General features: G+C 42.4%; 1 protein-coding gene across 2 annotated transcripts in view; it reads right to left on the minus strand.

Moving 5' to 3' along the window:
* fgf13a (fibroblast growth factor 13a) overlaps positions 1-17730 on the minus strand; it is an 82970-nt gene that overhangs the window by 43115 nt on the left and 22125 nt on the right. The window lies entirely within an intron of this gene.

Below are 17730 nucleotides of genomic sequence, written 5' to 3' on the forward strand. Positions count from 1 at the left end.
TTCCGGCACACCTGATTCAAATTGTAACGATCATGATCATGCTACTCATATCGTGCTGATCATTTGAATGAGGTGTGTTGGAGGAGTGAGACATCTAAAACAGGCTGGATAGGCGCTCTTGAGGACCAGACTTGGGCGCCCCTGCTCGTGAGTCATTTGGTGGGGTTTCATGATTTCTAACAGATTGGATTAATGATTTGTTTTCCAACAAAGGAGCGATTGCTATTACTTAGGAACTGGAATCTCCCTCTGCAGTAGTACTCGTGCATTGACATTATAAGAAAAAGGTCATACTGAGAATACATAAAACCTTTCATTTTTGGGGTTGTTTGACAACCAAACTAGAATTTGAAGGGTTACAAATATATGAGTAATTTTAATACCAGTGATAAAAAAAAATGTCAGTAAAAAACTGTAGGCAATAAAACGAGCAAAAACAAAGTAAAAAAAAAAATGTTTGGACGTGGCCAAAAATGGGCATGAATAAGCTGAAAGGGTAGGAAAATCAAACAAGGTCTGATTGTCTAAAAAAACCCAACTATAATTAACCACATATGTGACAAAATTATAGCAGGAGAATAGCTGACTGTTGAATATTCATGTTTAAGCAGGCACTGCAGCGACAGTTTGCAACAAGCTGCAAGGCAGGCGTGCAGTCTGCAAGGTCAAGTCATTAGTAAATCGCGAGTAACCCCACTTTTACTTCCACGCACATCTCATTGGCAAGCAGGCAAGCAGGTGTGAAGGCATGCACGGGACCCCCCCAGGTCACACCAGGCAAGGGGGGCACACACGACATCATGCTCACCCCGAGTGATGCTCAGCACTTATTGTTTGTGCACACATGTATGTCTAATCCTCTTCTGGGATCCTGCGAAAAGCCCTGCGTGAGTGTGTGTGCGTGAATGTGCGCGTGCGTGTGTGCGTGTGTCTTGTATGTGTCCTCATGTGGGCACAGGCACAGCTTGGCGCCAATCACTGACCCACTTTTTAGCTGTTGGTGGATTAGCAACCAACAAAATCAGGACAAATAAATGTGGTCTTGGCTTCCTCTAATGGACTTACGTGCGCCTCGCTCTGAATGAAAACGACTACTGAGGAACCAGAGAATCAACCACATCCAACAACAATGCCACATTTCACCTCCATTTCCAACATGGATGAATCATGTATTTATTTTCAGACTTGAGGAAGACGTACTGAAAGAGTGCCATGAGACACGAGTCGCCACATGTTTTTTTTTTCCCACAATACGAGTTTACAGGTTTTCTGTCAAACTCCACGGATGAATTAATTTCATTTCCATTGAATTTAAATGTTGTGAGTTATCAGCATGGGCATAGAACAAATGTCAAGGCATCCCTGTATTTTATCATAAAATAATTGGCCACTTGAAGTTGCAAGTTACAACATGCATGAAAAATGTACGCCAAGCTACATATGGAACTAAAATATTTTGCCCTTCGAGGAGCTAAATAAAGCAAACCGAATATTATGAACAGCTCTCGATGTGATGAAGTGCACTCCTCACTTCAAACTACAAGCCTAATAATAATCAAATTGCTTAATGAATACCTTTTTGAGCATCATCACCTAATTATGTCTTGTTGTTTTTCATATCTCTTCTTTTGGATCTGATACAGGCGTGCCTAATAAAACTGCACGGTAAGACTAATCTAATTTTGTCAAGCCAAAAAAAGTATTTCCAATAATATGTTCTATGAGACTTCACTGGTCTAAATGCGGCATTCTGCTTAATATTGTGTTTGTGGAATATAAGTTAAGCAGCAAAATACCTGTTTTTCGCCATCTCAGGAGGCAGCCATTTTGTTTCACAGTTGCTCAGGACTCAGGTAACAACCAATCACGGCTCATCTGTTTACTGAAGCTAAGCCATGATTGGTCATTATCTGAGCCCTGAGCAACTGTGATGTCATTTTCAGTCAACAAGTGGAAAAATGGCCGCTCCCTGAAATGTACAGAAACGTGTGGACTTTACAGCATATTCCACAAAAGCAATATGAATGAGAAACCCGTGTTGGGACTGCATAGAACATATTAAAAATAATTTTTGGGGGGTTGACTTCCCCTAAAAAATAAATAAATAAATAAAAAACATTATATATATATATATATATATATATATATATATATATATATATATATATATATATATATATATATAATTATTTTTTTATGAAAACAAATGTGTATTTGTAAACCCATATGAACTTAATTACTGTAAAGCCCGTCAGTTCCATTAGCAGCAAGCCGAGAATCCCTGCCACTTATTCAGAATAAAATCCCAACAACTTTAAAATTTCAAAAAAAAAAAAAAAAGAGTTGAGTTCTAATCATCGTAAGACAAGCATGAAAAAAAAAATCGATTGAGAGCAACTCAGGCACAAAATGGACTCGCGTTTGAGTCATTAATAATGATGTCAGAAAATGACTGGCGGCTAATTTTAGAAAGAAAAGACGAAAGAAGTCCCTCATAAAATATCAAAGTCCTTCGCTTTGTGATTGGTCGCCAGTTCAACAGCCCAGTCGATGCTCAACATCAGTATTTTTTACGCATATACTGCAGAAAACACAGCATTGTACAGGCGGAAACATTCCATCATTTAATCCATCGTGTAGCACAGGACAGTAAAGAATCTGCATCCCCAGTTCCGCCGACAGCTTCTTAATAACCGAAAGCGACAACTCGACACCCGCAGAAGGTCAAGAGAAAGCCAACAGACAAGCACCTGTGCGAAAAATCCACAACTACTAAAACTTTAATGGAGCTGAGGAAGGACTGAGAGGATGGCATAGTTTCCCTCCATAAAGTTGACCCCATTCAGTTGCTACTGAGGCCCGGGATGGAAGCGGAGCCGCGGGCATCCATCAAGATGAACTAACCCTCACACGTCTCACAAATTGATTGAAAAAAAAAAAAAATCAAATGCAATCTTCTTGGAAACAGGCAACGCGCCACCATGACGTCCATAAAAAGCTTAGTAGACATTCAGAATAAAAAACCCTGGTGGAGCGTTGGTTTGATCTCATTATTTTGAATTGGAATGGAAAATGGAAGTAAATTTGAATTTTTTCGGAAAAACCCCCCCAAAAAAACTAAAAATTATAATAAATCCACAGCTCAAATCGGTTATATGAAACTATAGAAGAGGAAGTGACAAATCCATAACTCTTTCTTGGCTGCTCGATACAATAAGGTTACGATGACAACAATGATAAATTAAGAAGCCTGAAATGTTCGTGCAGTTACGTTAATAAAAAACTTTTATGGCGGTGAACAAATTGGAGGTCAGCCAACATCTCCTGCCTCAAGTGTATTTCATTCCAACCATTTCTGTCTCTTGTATCTCGCCATCCATTTTCCGCCACTTATCTCGTTGAGGGTGCGGGCTGAGTTGGAGCCTTTGCTTGTGAATTTGGGGACAAGAGGTGGGGGCAATCCAAAAAAGTTGAAGTGCGCATGCAAGCATTCTCATTTCACACCAATGAAAAACTGAATTATTCCGAGGTAGAACAATTAAATGCTCTTCCAGTGGGTTAAGACCAAAAGAAAAAAAATTCCAAAATAAAAGCGGCTGACATCCTGGGTGGCCGAGTTCTCCCTTAGAACTTCGGTCATTGTGGTGGAGGTTTGCAGAATAGCCAGAAGATATGGCTCGGACACTGCCACAGTGAGGTGGCCCAGGCCCAACCCACCAGGACGAGAGCCTAAGGAAGACCCAGCATATAGTGGAGAGCTTCTCAGCTGGACCTGGGAACATCTCAGGAGCGACCCCATATGAGCTGGGTGAAGTGGTTGGGGAAAAGGAAATAACAGATTCCCGGCCAAAGTTGATTCCCCGTGCAACTTGACCGCAGAACAAGCGGCTTACATCCACTTCTCCTTTAGGGTCATCTGCGAAGGGGCTCGAAAAGAGCCAGAGGAGGTGGCTCAGGCATCTGGTTTAAAATATCTCCTGGACACCTCCACGGGGAGGAGGCCCCGGGGAAGACCCAAGAGACGATGGAGAGTTGTTCAACGAGGCTGTGAACATCTCAGGATCGCCCCCATATGAGCTAAATGAAGTGGTTAGGGAAAGACAATTCTGGCTTCCAAACTCGGTTGATCCCCCCCTACAACCCGATACCAGAACACGCAAATTCCAAACAAGAAGGTCAACCTGATACAAACGCGCTAGCCACAAGCTCCGCCTCCCCTCGGATTTCCGTTATTGTATTCCCAAACGTCAAAAGTCTCATTGGAATAAAGCCCAACTCCAGCCTGTCGGCATGGACGCGTGTGATGGAGAGGACTCAGAGGACGAACAAGAGAAGGAGAGTGGCGGCCATCTTTTACAGCCCGTCTCCTTCATCTTTGCCACAGCCTTGATGAAGAGCACATATTGCGATTGAAAGGCTGCGTGACGGACAACGTAGGAGGGCGCGCCATCTTACTCTCGATCAGATGGAGCACTCTGGAGTGAGCCGTCACCAGGGTTCATTATGGTCTATGATCTAAAGGCACCCGTGTCGCTCCTCCGGACCTTCAGCAGACTGCACATACATGTCCTTGCACCCCTGACAGATATAAATCGCTCTCGAAGGGTGAGCTGAGTCCAAATAGAAGAAGCGGGGTTGACTTGTATCTCGCTTGGGTTACTGCCTCATTTATTTAAACATCCCCGTTTGACAGGGAAGGCCTCTTCCAGTTTTATTTACGACCGAAGTAGCTTGGACGTGATGGGTGCAGGCAATATTGACTACATGGAGTATAAAGCAAGTGATATGCAATAACCATCCCGCGCCTCCTTGTCCAAGCACGCTTGATTGTGTGTTGACAAGGTGTTACGTAACAGAGCACGGTGAGTTCAAGCCTCCGACTCACGATACCCGTCTTATCTTCAAGCGGAGTTCAAGGACACGTCTTATCAAAAGGAGCCCCCCCCCCCCCCCCGCCAGCTCAACGGGAATGCGTTTCAATTTATGATGTGCAATCTGCTCAATTTACTCAAGTCATGGCTTCTAAGCGGAGGGAACGCATCCGTCAAACGCTTGACAAATAGCGGGGCGGGACTGGCGGAATTAGAATGACACCGAAAGCGCTCGGTGAGTGGCTTGTGTGGTTTTACCCGGGGAGGAAAATGGAGCATGGCGTCTTGCGGGATGATTGTGGTCGAGTGTGGCTCATGGCGAGAGAGTTTGACAACGTTCAGGTTGGGTGTCACCTTGCCGACGAGAAAAAATTCAAGTATCTCTCTAAAAAGTGGACCGAGTTTGGATCATAATCTTTTTTTTTTTTTGTTCTATCGTTTCACACTCGGTCATCATTCTTTTGGTTATGCAAAGAAGCTGTTGAACAAAAATTCGACATCTGTTTCCTTGTCATTAACAATTTTGAGGACTTTGTCTCAACATTTCTTCAAAATGTTTGCATGTTTCCACTATGACAACTATTTAAAGGGGAAGTCAACACAAATTTTTTCTCGACAAGAATATGTTCCATGTCGGCCCACGAGTCAAAACACGACATTCTGATTAAAATTCTGTTTTTGGAATGCGAGTTAAGCAGTAAAGCCCACCTGTTTTTAGCCACCTCATGAGGCGGCCATTTTGTCACTTCTATCAACTGAAAATGACTTCATAGTTGCTCAGGGCTCCGAAAATGACCAATCATGGCACAGCTTCAGAAAACAGGTGAGCCGTGATTGGTCGTTAGCTGAGCCCTGAGCAACTACAATGTCATTTTTAGTTGACAGATGTGACAAAACTTATATTCCAAAAACACAAAATTAAATCTTGAATACCTCGTTTAGACTAGTGAAGACGCGTAGAACATTTTATGGCAAATATTTTTGGGGGGGTTGACTTCCCCTTTAAAGGAGTAAAAAGCATCCAAGTTTTTGTCTTTCAGGCTCCAGAAAATAGATGACCCCACAATTGCGTTATCTTGTGTCAAATAAATTTCCACATCACTGGTTGTCTTGCTGAAAGGAATGATGTCAGACAGATCAAGAATTACGAGCACTGAAAACCTGTCAGGAAGCCACTGGACCGGGTCCGGATCGCTCATGCGAGGACTTCAATACATTTTGGTGAAGCGAGACAACTCAAGTCTGATTCTAATTCCATTTATGGAAACGGAGTCCTGCATGAAGTTAAGCAGTTTCCGTAAAAAGTGCTAATCAGTGGCGTAGCCAGAAATTATTTCGTAGGATTCGCCAGGCTGACAAAACATTTGCGTTATAAAATGAACTGCGTGGCAAATAACTTTGACAAGCGACTCGCTTCGGTGAATGCGAGTCTGCCATGTCACACGATGGCTGGCCAATTATGGGATGTTACAAGGCCGACGGAGGAAAGGTCAACCACAATAATGAAGGAAAATTTGAGTTCCATCATCAACGGCTTGTGTACGTCACGCAGGTGTGTGTTGTTGTTGGTGAACATGCGCAAACGGCGATTAACACTCGTGCCTGTTTGCCGAAACGGATGAACAGTATGCGATGAAACTGCCACGACGGACGTAAACGGCGCTCATATGAAAGAGTATCGATTCGGCATCGGGGAGAGAGCTCAATTTGGCTGTCGTCTACACACACACGCACGTGCGCGCACACGCACGCACAGCACTAGATGAGTCACTGATGGATGTCATCAGTCTATGAACCTGGTGGGTGATGGAAGTGGCGTGGGATTGAAATGTAAAACATCACACAAAGGCTCGCTCGGGTAAGACAAAAGTTGGTGTGACATGATTTAAAAATGAATAAATAAATAAACCGTAACATCAGATGCATTCAAAATTGTCCTTTGAAAAGGGATTTGACAAACGCGGTGCCAAACACGATGCGTGCGGCACCTTGAATGATGGCGGCCATAGAATTGCTTTAAAGGGGATTTGTGTTCTCATTTATTGTTGCATAGTTTGATAAACAGTAACACGAAGATCATTTCAAGGGGATTCATTTAATATTTTGAGTTTACAAATAGTGCGCAGTCAGCTCGTTTGCGCTGCCGCGTGAGAATTCATTTTTATTTGTTTTATACTCATGACCTTGAAGTATTTTTCGATACAAATGCTGCAATTAAGACTTTGCTACAGCGTTAGCGTCGGTTAAAGACAGACGAGGGCATATTTTTACTTGTTCATCAAAAAAAAAAAAAAAAAAAAAAAAAAATGAAGATGCATCTCCCTTCACGACCAATCACGGCTCACCTGTTTTCTGAAGCTGAGCCATGATGGGTCATTTGCCGAGCCCTGAGCAACAGTGATCTCATTTTCAGTCAACAGAAGTGACAAAATGGCCGCCGCCTAAGATGGCTAAAAATGGGTGGATTTTACTGCTCAACTCAGATTCCGCAATGTGTGACCATGGTCACTCTCTCCAAGCGGCGAATACATCGAGAGCGCGGGCGAATATTTCATCAGCATTCAAGTCGGTAACATCTTGAGAGCGACATGAATTTCTTTGCATTAAGTTATCCGAGCTAGCATAGCACTTATACATTTACAGTAAGCATGTTGAACAACCACTTCACCTGCTTTAAAATAAACAAACAAGGACGCTTGATTTCCTGCCAACTCAAATCATGTCACGAGTTCACCATCATATCCCGGAACATCCAGACGACAAGACACTATGCAGTTTTGAACAACGATGCGGCTAATTTATGGATTGTCTCAAGCTAACAAGCTTTGTGCCACCAATACATTAAGAGAAAGTCCTAATTCTTCCCATTAGCCTTTAGTTGAGCACATTCATGCAAACCAAAAAATGTCCAGATTGTCAGAGGGATTGGTCGCAAATCAGGAAGTGGCGTTAGCTCCAGGAATAGCAAAATGGAGCAATTACAGAGATTAACTCTGGAAAATATTACTTTCATTATTTCCAATGCAAAAAGTACTTTGATATTATTTTTTTTTTACAAAAATGAATCAATAATTAAGAACGGAATAAGAAATAAAAATTGTGAATAAAAATGTCAATAAAGCTTCACTTGATAACGTCCCCTGAAACGTATTTTATAGCACCAATGAGTTGGACCTCAAATTGCAAACAAGGGGGGGGGGGAATAAACAACAACAGATGTCGGTGAACAAGTTGCGTAACAGTGAGTATTACCGGTAGATAGAGAGCAGCTGCAACATCAAGTCCGACACTCTCGCGTTGCAACAATCGGCAACAACCTGCACGATGTACTCGGATCCGGTCAGCGCTGTGTCAAGATTTCTCATAATCAATTTTCAGCGCGCAAAATACTTGTGAGCACCCTAATCAAATCAGCACTCGTCCTTCACACATTGTGGAAAACCTCAGAATGAAGGATTCCGTCTCACAAGGCCTGATCCAAGTATGTTTTCCCAAAGTTGATGGTCAATGTCTCCCATCTGTCAAACAGACCACGTGCTTCTTATCTGAAAATTGAGCAAATTCTTAAAGACATTTAAATAGAGTTTAAAATATTTTCCTTTTTAAAATATATTATTAAAAATATATATTTATTTAAAAAATGAAAAAAAAAAACATTTCCGTAAAAACTTTTAGGAAAGGATGTTACCCACAATTCTTTTTGGCAGCAACATTTAAAGCAACAGGTACACCGACGTAGTTAACACACTTTGTAAAGACATTCACATTGCAACCTCAAAACACGAGTTTAAAAAGCACAATTATTTTTTTTATTTTTTCGCCAAGTAGATAAACAATGAGGCCAAGAAATATTCAAAGCAACGCCACAATTCATTAGAAGGCAATTCCAAAATTAATCAGGGAAAAGCATGCGTGATTCTTCATAAAAACAACAATATCTCTATCATTTTAATTCAGATAAGATAATATTTTGCAAGTAAAGTCCGCAAGCTATAGATGTCGGCAATACTCGCAACCGGACGATGGAGTTGGCGTGCGCCTGTACGTCACAGTCGCAATCCAAGAGTAAAACCGTCTCTGTAACTTTCTGCTAACAATCCAGGCTAAACTTTGCTGCCTTCCGCACCTGGACATAAAAACATCTCAGAACAGCTAAGACGTAAGACTTCAAATGACTTCCTTGACACCAATTTCCACAATCACATGCCTGTCAAATGCGTGGTCACGGAGGATTCAAATCCAAGTATTTCCTCTATCCTTTACGTTTAAATCGATCTCTTGATGTATTACTATGTAACCCGGCAAGTGGAAAAGTGGCAAACAAACAAACAAAAGCAGAGTCAAAGGGTCAATTCCGACCCACGGGTGCCAAGTAGCCTGGCCTCCGTGCAGGATTACGTAAAAGCATTCAGCGAGAAGAGAGGAGAGGAGGATTTAGGAACAGCTATCTGAATCATCAAATATGTGGGATTAGCGTGCCGCGGCTCGCTTTTCGCCTGATGACACGCATTTCCAAGCGTGCATCTTTAGCAATGGTCAACCTAGAAAAATACAGACAATGCGTCCTAAAAAGATCTCGACACAAATAAGTCATATCACTCTAAACAGGCCTTTAGAGTTATAACGTCACCTTGGCCAAATGACGTGAGGGTTTTTTGTTTTTAAGTGCAGTGCCGGCGATGCTCTTTTGCCTCTCAGCCGCACATGTGACGTCATGACAAAAAGGAATTGGGAACAATGACATAGTGGCATGATATCCCATTAACACGCCGCCGCTCCTCCGCGTAAACATTTACTACCTCATCAGCCAGGCCATCACAGCTGTTAACACTCATGCACACAACACACACACACACACACGAATAGAGCGAACAGGCACACGGCAGGAAACAATAAAGGGGTGGAGCCACTGTGAGTAATCAACGGCAGAGTTCATTCTTGTTTGCTGTTCTAACGGGAGACGGCGGAGGCATTAAGTGGGAAACGGACGCTCATTTTCCACATAAGGGCGTAAAGTGTGATGGGTGTGTGCTTTGCACTTGACGTAGAAACAAACAGGGTTTACTTTCAATTTCGTATCACATCGTGAGGGTTGAGTGTTGACCGAGTCTCTCTCTCTCTCTCTCTCTCTCTGTGTGTCTCTCTCTCTCTCTCGCTCGCTCGCTCTCTCTCTCTCTCTCTGTTCTTCACTTCATCATTTGTTTACTTTATTGATGAAATATTTGCCATTTTCCTCATTTCCATTCCATTCATAATCCCCCAAAACATGATACAGTGCATTCGTTTAACGCGATCCTATGTGAACCACGACGTCGCCACAAATAGATGTTGTTGCTTACAAATTTCCCGGAAGAGTGCGTGCAGTTGTCGTTTTCTATTATCTCTTTACCACCTGGTTTTGTGACATTGTGTCTCAAGTGTATCAAACTCATTGGGATGCAGGTGGAATGTTTCGGTTGCACTTCAGTCTCTGTACTCGATTGTTAGGTTGCTGATTATTCCTCTGCATGTCTGCGTGTGTGGTGCTGGCTTTGAATTAGTCCAGTCATGACTCCATGGAAGCCGTTACACAGTTGAAGAGCACATCAAGCAGACGTGGATGGCGGTCGCCGCAGCGGCCGTGGGGCTTTGCGCGAACTGGATTTCGCTCAACACAGTCACATGAATTATGCAGTTGGGCCATCCAGACATGTTACCGTGTATCTTTCATAAATGCCCGACAGTGCCGGTGCAAGTTGAGCGCAACAAGGAAGCGTAAAGAGGTAGAAGCACCCAGCATCACCTGACGATAAAAAGAGACATCTAAGTGCGATGCTGAAAAGATTTCACCGCGTTGCATCGGCCTCATGCCGACGCTGCACTTGAAGGATTTTAACATGACACACCGTTTACGGCCAAAATAATCAAGATGGTGGAAATTGAAATTCAGGATCGTCGTTGGAGAGGAGAACGGGATCTTTTCATCACACTTAGATCATGTTTAGGTCAAATTTTTTTTTTTTTTTTTACAGGGAGCCTAATCAGAAAGATTCCAAAGGAACTGGTTAAGGCAGCTGCTTTACTCAACGCTATGAAACCACCCACGCTCACCAGACGCTGATGCCTAACAGCGCACACACACGCACACGCATCTACACACAAGCGTGAGATCGAAATCTACACTCCTCCAGGGACCTCCAAGCACTTGAACAAGCAATTGGGCGACTAACCCGGGTTGTTCAGAGTCGCGATAGTTCTTCAGTATATACTGTAGACATTTGCTTTCACATGCAGTGCAAATACCTCACAGACCGAGAGGCCGCAACCACAATCCACAAGGATCAATATTTGCCGCCAAAATTTCTAATATAGACATTCCCTCAAAAGCTACAACAGGAAATCAATTGCCTTTGTATGTTTTTATTTTTTCGAGGCCGGATTGGTAGTGGCCGAAGGGCAGGGGGCTGACCGGCAAAAAAAGGGTCAAGTGCCCGCCACTGTTACTTAAAAAAATATATAGTATGGAACTGATTATTGATTTAATTGCATTTTGGAACTATTGTGGAGAAATGGAGTGCACCAGCAGAAGAGGGCTGTTAAATCTATATCGACAAGTTTGCTGGCAAAAGAAGCCCAACATGATGTCAGCTATGGGAGGTTGTGCTATATCCAAGAAAAACTCAACTATGGAAAATTTAACACCATTCTTCTCCTAAATATTACCAAGGTAAAGAAACAGAAGTTCAGAATATCCATGAAGAGAATATACCGGAAGGAACACTACATCAATTACCCTATATCAGGTGTGGGCAAACTACGGCCCGGGGGCCACATGCGGCCCGTTAAACGTTTTAATCCGGCCCGACAAACTTGAAAAAAATTAAATGAATAAACCTTGTTAATGTTTTCATTCATTCATTTTCATTTAAAATGAAATGTATTTTTTTTCTCTGATGAGGTGAGGTTACCAAAACACTCGATCCATCTGCTCCTGGTCCGGCCCCTTTGTCAAATTTTAGAACCCGTTTTGGCCTGCCAATCAAAAAGTTTGCCCACCCCTGCTCTATATCATAAATATTCTGTTTTACTTAATTTGGGGAGTGTGGGTTGATAAAAGAACTTAAAACAGCTGCTAAACTGGTTGGAAATGAGCAAATATGAGCTATGTATCTACTTTCCTCGTTTGCACTCTTCAGTGGCTCACGAGGTTACTATATTAATCTGCTGATCTGGCACAAAATACAGTAAATGATTTCAAATCCTGGCCCCAGCCAAAGATTAGCTGCTGGAACAGCATATGTGAAAATGGCAAAATCAAGCTGCGCGAGACTGATGAATAAGCATCGACACCACACCTGCGGCCAGAGCAGCCCTCTGAGTATGCACTGGTCTCACGTGAGGGACAGACGGAGGTGAAAGACGGGATCAGATGCCGGGCCATCCCTGTGTGAAATTTGTTTGTGTAACCAGAGCCGCTTGTTACGCCGCGTGGGGCGCGGCGAGTCGGCGTAGGTCAGTGGGTCAACGTCTCGTAGTTGGGTCGGGTTTCTTTTCTGATTGCATTAATGATCAACTTTAGATTTTCCTAACATAGATTTGGCCAAAGACGGGTTTTACAGGAGGAAACTGGACAAACAATGTTTTAAAAGACGTGACCGGTTGCAAGAGATAAATGAATGAGATCAATGAAATAACAACATGATGAAATCGCATCATATGAAACATTAGGTGGCATTCACTTAAATTTTTTTTTTTAAAAAGGTCTTATTGGTGTTGAGTGTATTTGTCCTCATCCGGGGCTCAACATGATGCCTGGTGTTGAGTGTATTTGTCCTCATCCGGGGCTCAACATGATGCCGGCCTGGAGGCAACAGGACAAATTTTGTGGCAAGAACATGTTATTTTTGTTGAAAAGCATTTATTGCTTTTTCAGCCACCTGTTTTCGCCTAATGAGAGCCAAGTCGCTCTGCATGACTCCAATTATCTTGGAGCTCACGAACTTCTGTCTTTGACTGACAACCCATCAAACAGACGGCGGTTAAAGCTTTTCACGAAAAGACTGATGAAAACGACATAAAAAGTATCATAGAGTTTACGTGATAAATGAAGCTTTTCTTAACCTTACTTGCTTGCTTTTTGGAGTGTTCTTATCTTTTTATAATGTCTAAAATTGATGATTAGCTCTTTGGTTTTAAGAATGGTAAGATCCAGTAAGTTATAATCAAACCTTTGGACCAAAGCTGCTAAAACATTGCCGTGATCTTTATTGAGGCTGTGGGGAGAGAATTATCATCAGAAATCTTAAAGGGGAAGTCAACCTAAAAAAATGTACGCAATAAAATGTTTCTATGCATCTTCCCTAGTATAAACACGGCATTCTGGTTAAGATTGTGCTTGTGGAATAGAAGTCAAGCAGCAAAATCCACCGGCTTTTCGCCATCTCAACGGACGGCCATTTTGTCCCATCTGTCGACTGAAAATGACATCACAGTTGCTTCGTGCTCAGCTAACGACGAATTACGGCTCACCTTTTTTCGGAAGCTTAGCCACAAAATTACATGTAGACATTTATGTTCTGCTGCTGTATAATGAAGAACAGAAAATATTGGAAACATGGGACACAATCTGTCTGGAATGATCAATCAAAATATCCCCAAAATATTTTTTTAATTATTTTATCATTTTTTAAAAATTTTTTTGTAAATAAATGAAGATATTTGGAGCCCTTAGGTGAAATTGCAAAATTTCCCACACGTCACGCGAATGCGATCGGGAATCACTGATCCACTCAACGATTTCATGCATCCTTCCGTATCTGCACGGCGAGATTACTAAAGCTGCCGCGTGCGTTTGTGTTTGCATGCGCCAACACGACTGAGCCACAAAGGACAGCGCTGTGTCGCCTATAATCGCCATGACGATGTCTACAACAGCAGCGTCGCAACGTTACCCAAACGAGGCGCGTCCTTACACGAGGGACGCCGGCTGCTAGCGCGCCACTCGATAAAACGTTTAATGGAGAACAATTATAGCGACATGATCTCGTTATCTGACCTCGTGTCGCCGTTGTCAAGTTCCTGCTAAGTGGGCCTCACCTGGTGATTAACGTCACGGTTCATTCGCGTCGAGCCGCGCTTCACGGAAAAGGAGCAGTTTGTGTGTTTGTATGCGGGTCACGTCGACTTCTCGCAGCTTTTCGGGGGGGGTGGGGGGGGGGCTTTCAGGGAACAAATGACGGATTGAAAATAGCTTCCGCAAGAGCGATAATTGCCAACTATAGAATGTGTGCGTTCAATATTTGCTGGTCACGTGTTGCAGCAATGTGTTGGCTCAATTAGCGGCTGTGCACTTTGTGTTATTCGCAATACCTTTAAAGCCGCTGAGAAAAGAAATTCCTAATAGCCCGCCATGAAATATTAGAGCTCGTTAATATGCTGCATCTAAAAATGTTAAAAGTGCTCCAGCTTTTTCATTTAAAATATGGCTTACTGCCCGTTTTTAAAGCAACGGTCTTAACGGACTCGGATATTTTGCAGCGATAAAGAGTCACTTGTGATCGTCACCTCGTAACGAGAACGTTGCAACTGAAACAAGGTGGAAGTAAAGATCACATCCGTCATGCAGTCTTGGTTCCCGTATGTTATCGTTGCATTGCCACAAGGCCAGATGTCCTATTCAGCTGAGATGAAGCCGTGCTAAGAATAAACCCGAGATGCTCGTTGCGGCGTGATACGACAGCATGTAAACACACGCAAGGAGTGGAGCATCCGCAATCACGTCGCAAGGCTCATGACACTCGCGGTGGGACGTAGCAGCGCTTGTTGTTCCAAAGTCTAAAAGATGGCCTTGTTCATGTCACTGAGTGTAAAAAAAAAAAAAAAAAAAAAAAAATGGGAACACGATCCTCTGGGTGGTCACTGACAAAAGAAGTATTGACAACTTTTGAACGTACACCTTAACATTCAGCATCCATTTTTAATTGAATGCAATTTAGGCTTATTATCGCAGACTCTTTGAGATGTGAATTAAAAAGAAAAAAAACAGTTTTGAGGTTCAAAGAATTTTGACATCTATAATTTATAATTATAATTTCATCATTTGCTTTCCTGGCAATTCCGAGTGCTTTTACGTCAGATATAAGTGATGACTCGGGCTGGGTATTGATTAAAAATTTTAAAAATCAATTTGATTCAATACACAAAGGCCCGATTCTATTCGATTTTCAATTATGTTTGACTGATTTTCGATTCAATTAAAGATTTAACGCGGTACCAATTTGACCTTCTAATAGAAGGCATTCTCATGCTGTAATTAGTACAAGCGTCTCGCTTTAACCACGTAAATTCGTAAAAATATTCATATTCACGTTAAGAATTGAAGCCAATGCAGCCACATTATTCATCTATGTTTTATTTAACATGACCTGATCGGAACAATAAATAAATCGGCCGTCATGCTTGTTGGCGCTGACTTCATCACTTTTACGTAGATCTCGCGTGACACGTGAAGTCACGTAAATTCATGGGGAAAAAGACGTTATTAAAAGTATCGATATATGTTTTGAGGAATCGAGATCAGGCAATGAAAAGGAAAATTTGTTGACAAAATCCAGCTCTAGTGATGACGTAAAACGCAAGAAGTGCGTTTTAGGTCGGGAACTTTTCCAATATGGCGTCCTTCATGTGACCTGACCACAAACGCTTCACGACGGTTTGAAACCACAAACCCGGAGGGACAGAAGTTCAGTTCCGAAAGCAGCTCTGGTTTTATTTTACAGCGTGAGTCTGATGACCAGTGAGGTCAAACTGTAATTCCAAATAGTAGACAAAAAGAAAGTGAAAAATCTGCGTCTAATTTGTGAGTACGACTGATTCTGGTAGTACAGGATAGAAGTAACAGCGGGGGAGGCGGGGCTTCAACGGCATATAGTGATTGATTGATGAGAAAATAATAGGCAGAAATGCTGCGCTTCACTATTTGAAACTGTCCCAAACCGAAGTTAAAAAAAAAGGTGGGGGGGGGGAGAGAAAATGACTGCAGCATTTATTGATTTGCAGTAAATAAAGATAATTGAAAACACATAAACGCATGTGACCTTTGCCCCCAGCATTTGGTCTTGGATATCTTTCAAATTCATTCGGGCTCTTGCAGTCAGTGAAAAAGTGATTATGGCAAAGTTCTACAAATGCACTGATTTGAACTTTGACCTCATCTAACTCTGTCATCAAAAGTGTTCTACCAGCATCAAAACAGAAAGTTTGGAAAAGACTGACTGAAGAGAGAGAGAGCGGGCGAGAGTAATGGCGTTATGAGTGAAGAAACGCGTGATTGGATACTCACTTGTGACACGGTGGCGCGATGCGGAAATCGACACGGGACAGTCTTTCCCAACGACTGTTCAAAAATTGGAAGAATATTCTCGCTTTTTTTACCCCACAATGGTTGAAGGAGGGAAAAGTTGAGATTTGATTTTAGAAATATTGGCAAAGCCATTTTGAAGACGAAACTTTCAAAAGAAGCCACAGCCCGCCACTGGGTATACTAAAAGTTTGGGATCAATTCAGAAGAGTTTTTTTTTTTTTTTCAATAAAGATAAAAAATATTTTTAGAGATACAATTTGAGACGTTTCAAGAAACACGGCCATTCTGAAGAACACATTTTTGTAACCTAAATAGGCACTTTCTTTACACAAATGTTTAATTAGATTCAATATAGAACTTCATTGCTGTGTGACTCAAATTCCTTTCCTTTTTTTTTTTTTTGCTTCTTTGTACCTCCACCACCTCAGAGGTGCCCTCGAGTCCACGCAAAAACTTCAGAACCACTCAGCACGCAACACCCCCAACCGGCAGCATTCTCCCCATCCTCGACATACCTTCAAGTCAACATGTCGTTCTGCCCCTTGACCCCGGCTTGTAAACGAGCGCCTCTACCACATGAAGCAGCTCGACGGCGAACATGCCACTCCAAGGCTGAGCGCATGACGACAGCTTAGCAAGCAATCAAAGCCTCAAATGAAAGCGCTGTGGCGACGCAACAGCTGACCACAAGCCGAGGGCTGACGAGGAGAATTGATGTCAGGGTGCGGCAGGTGGAGGTTTGCCATGGGTCAGGGGGACTCTGTTAGCTGATGATGTTAAGCAATTAGGCTTCTGACCTTGGAAAAAAGCAGTAATTCATCGACATGGGTGGGTGCTGTGCATGGCTGCCCTGAAACGTCGCTCAGACACAGCAAGGGAAACACTGCTTAAGGCAGAGGTGGCTAAAGTACATAAGAAGTAAAAATAAGCTAGCTAGCTAGCTAGCTAGCTAGCTTGCGGTGATTTGGGCTTTATGCTTTGTATCAAATAATTGAAAGATTGTATTATGTTAGTGGCATTATCTTAAGCATTTACGCGACAGAATGTGGGAAGATAAATAATATGGGCAAGATGTCACTCCATCAAAAAATGTCTCTTTATCGACATGCAGAGTTTGAAAAAAAAGTTACTAGCTTATTCGACAAAGGAGTTGAGAGTAAATGCAGTACATCTGTTTTTTTAAAAGCAGGAAGGAAAAGTAAAAACTCAGAAAAATAAATATAGCAAAAAACAGATATTTGAAAAAAAAACAGCTTACGTGCTGTAACAAAGCATTTGTATTGTGTTACTTCCAACTCATGGATTTTTAGAAATCACAACTCTAGTGGCCAGAGTATGAAAAACGGGCTTTGCGCTTCCAGTAACCATTACAGCTCTTCTCCAGCACAGCCCGGTGTCATGGATCATAAATAATGCAGCAACTCATGCAGCTAGACCTTACAAAATGAGGCAGCCTCAGTCAGAACCATCCGACCTTTACGTATAACTCAGGCGCTGGACAGCGATGGCTTGCTCGCA

The sequence above is a fragment of the Idiotropiscis lumnitzeri genome, chromosome 4 (assembly GCF_059441095.1).
Source record: "Idiotropiscis lumnitzeri isolate Australia: NSW breed Sydney's pygmy pipehorse chromosome 4, RoL_Ilum_1.0, whole genome shotgun sequence".
In the NCBI taxonomy this organism is placed as follows: Eukaryota; Metazoa; Chordata; class Actinopteri; order Syngnathiformes; family Syngnathidae; genus Idiotropiscis; species Idiotropiscis lumnitzeri.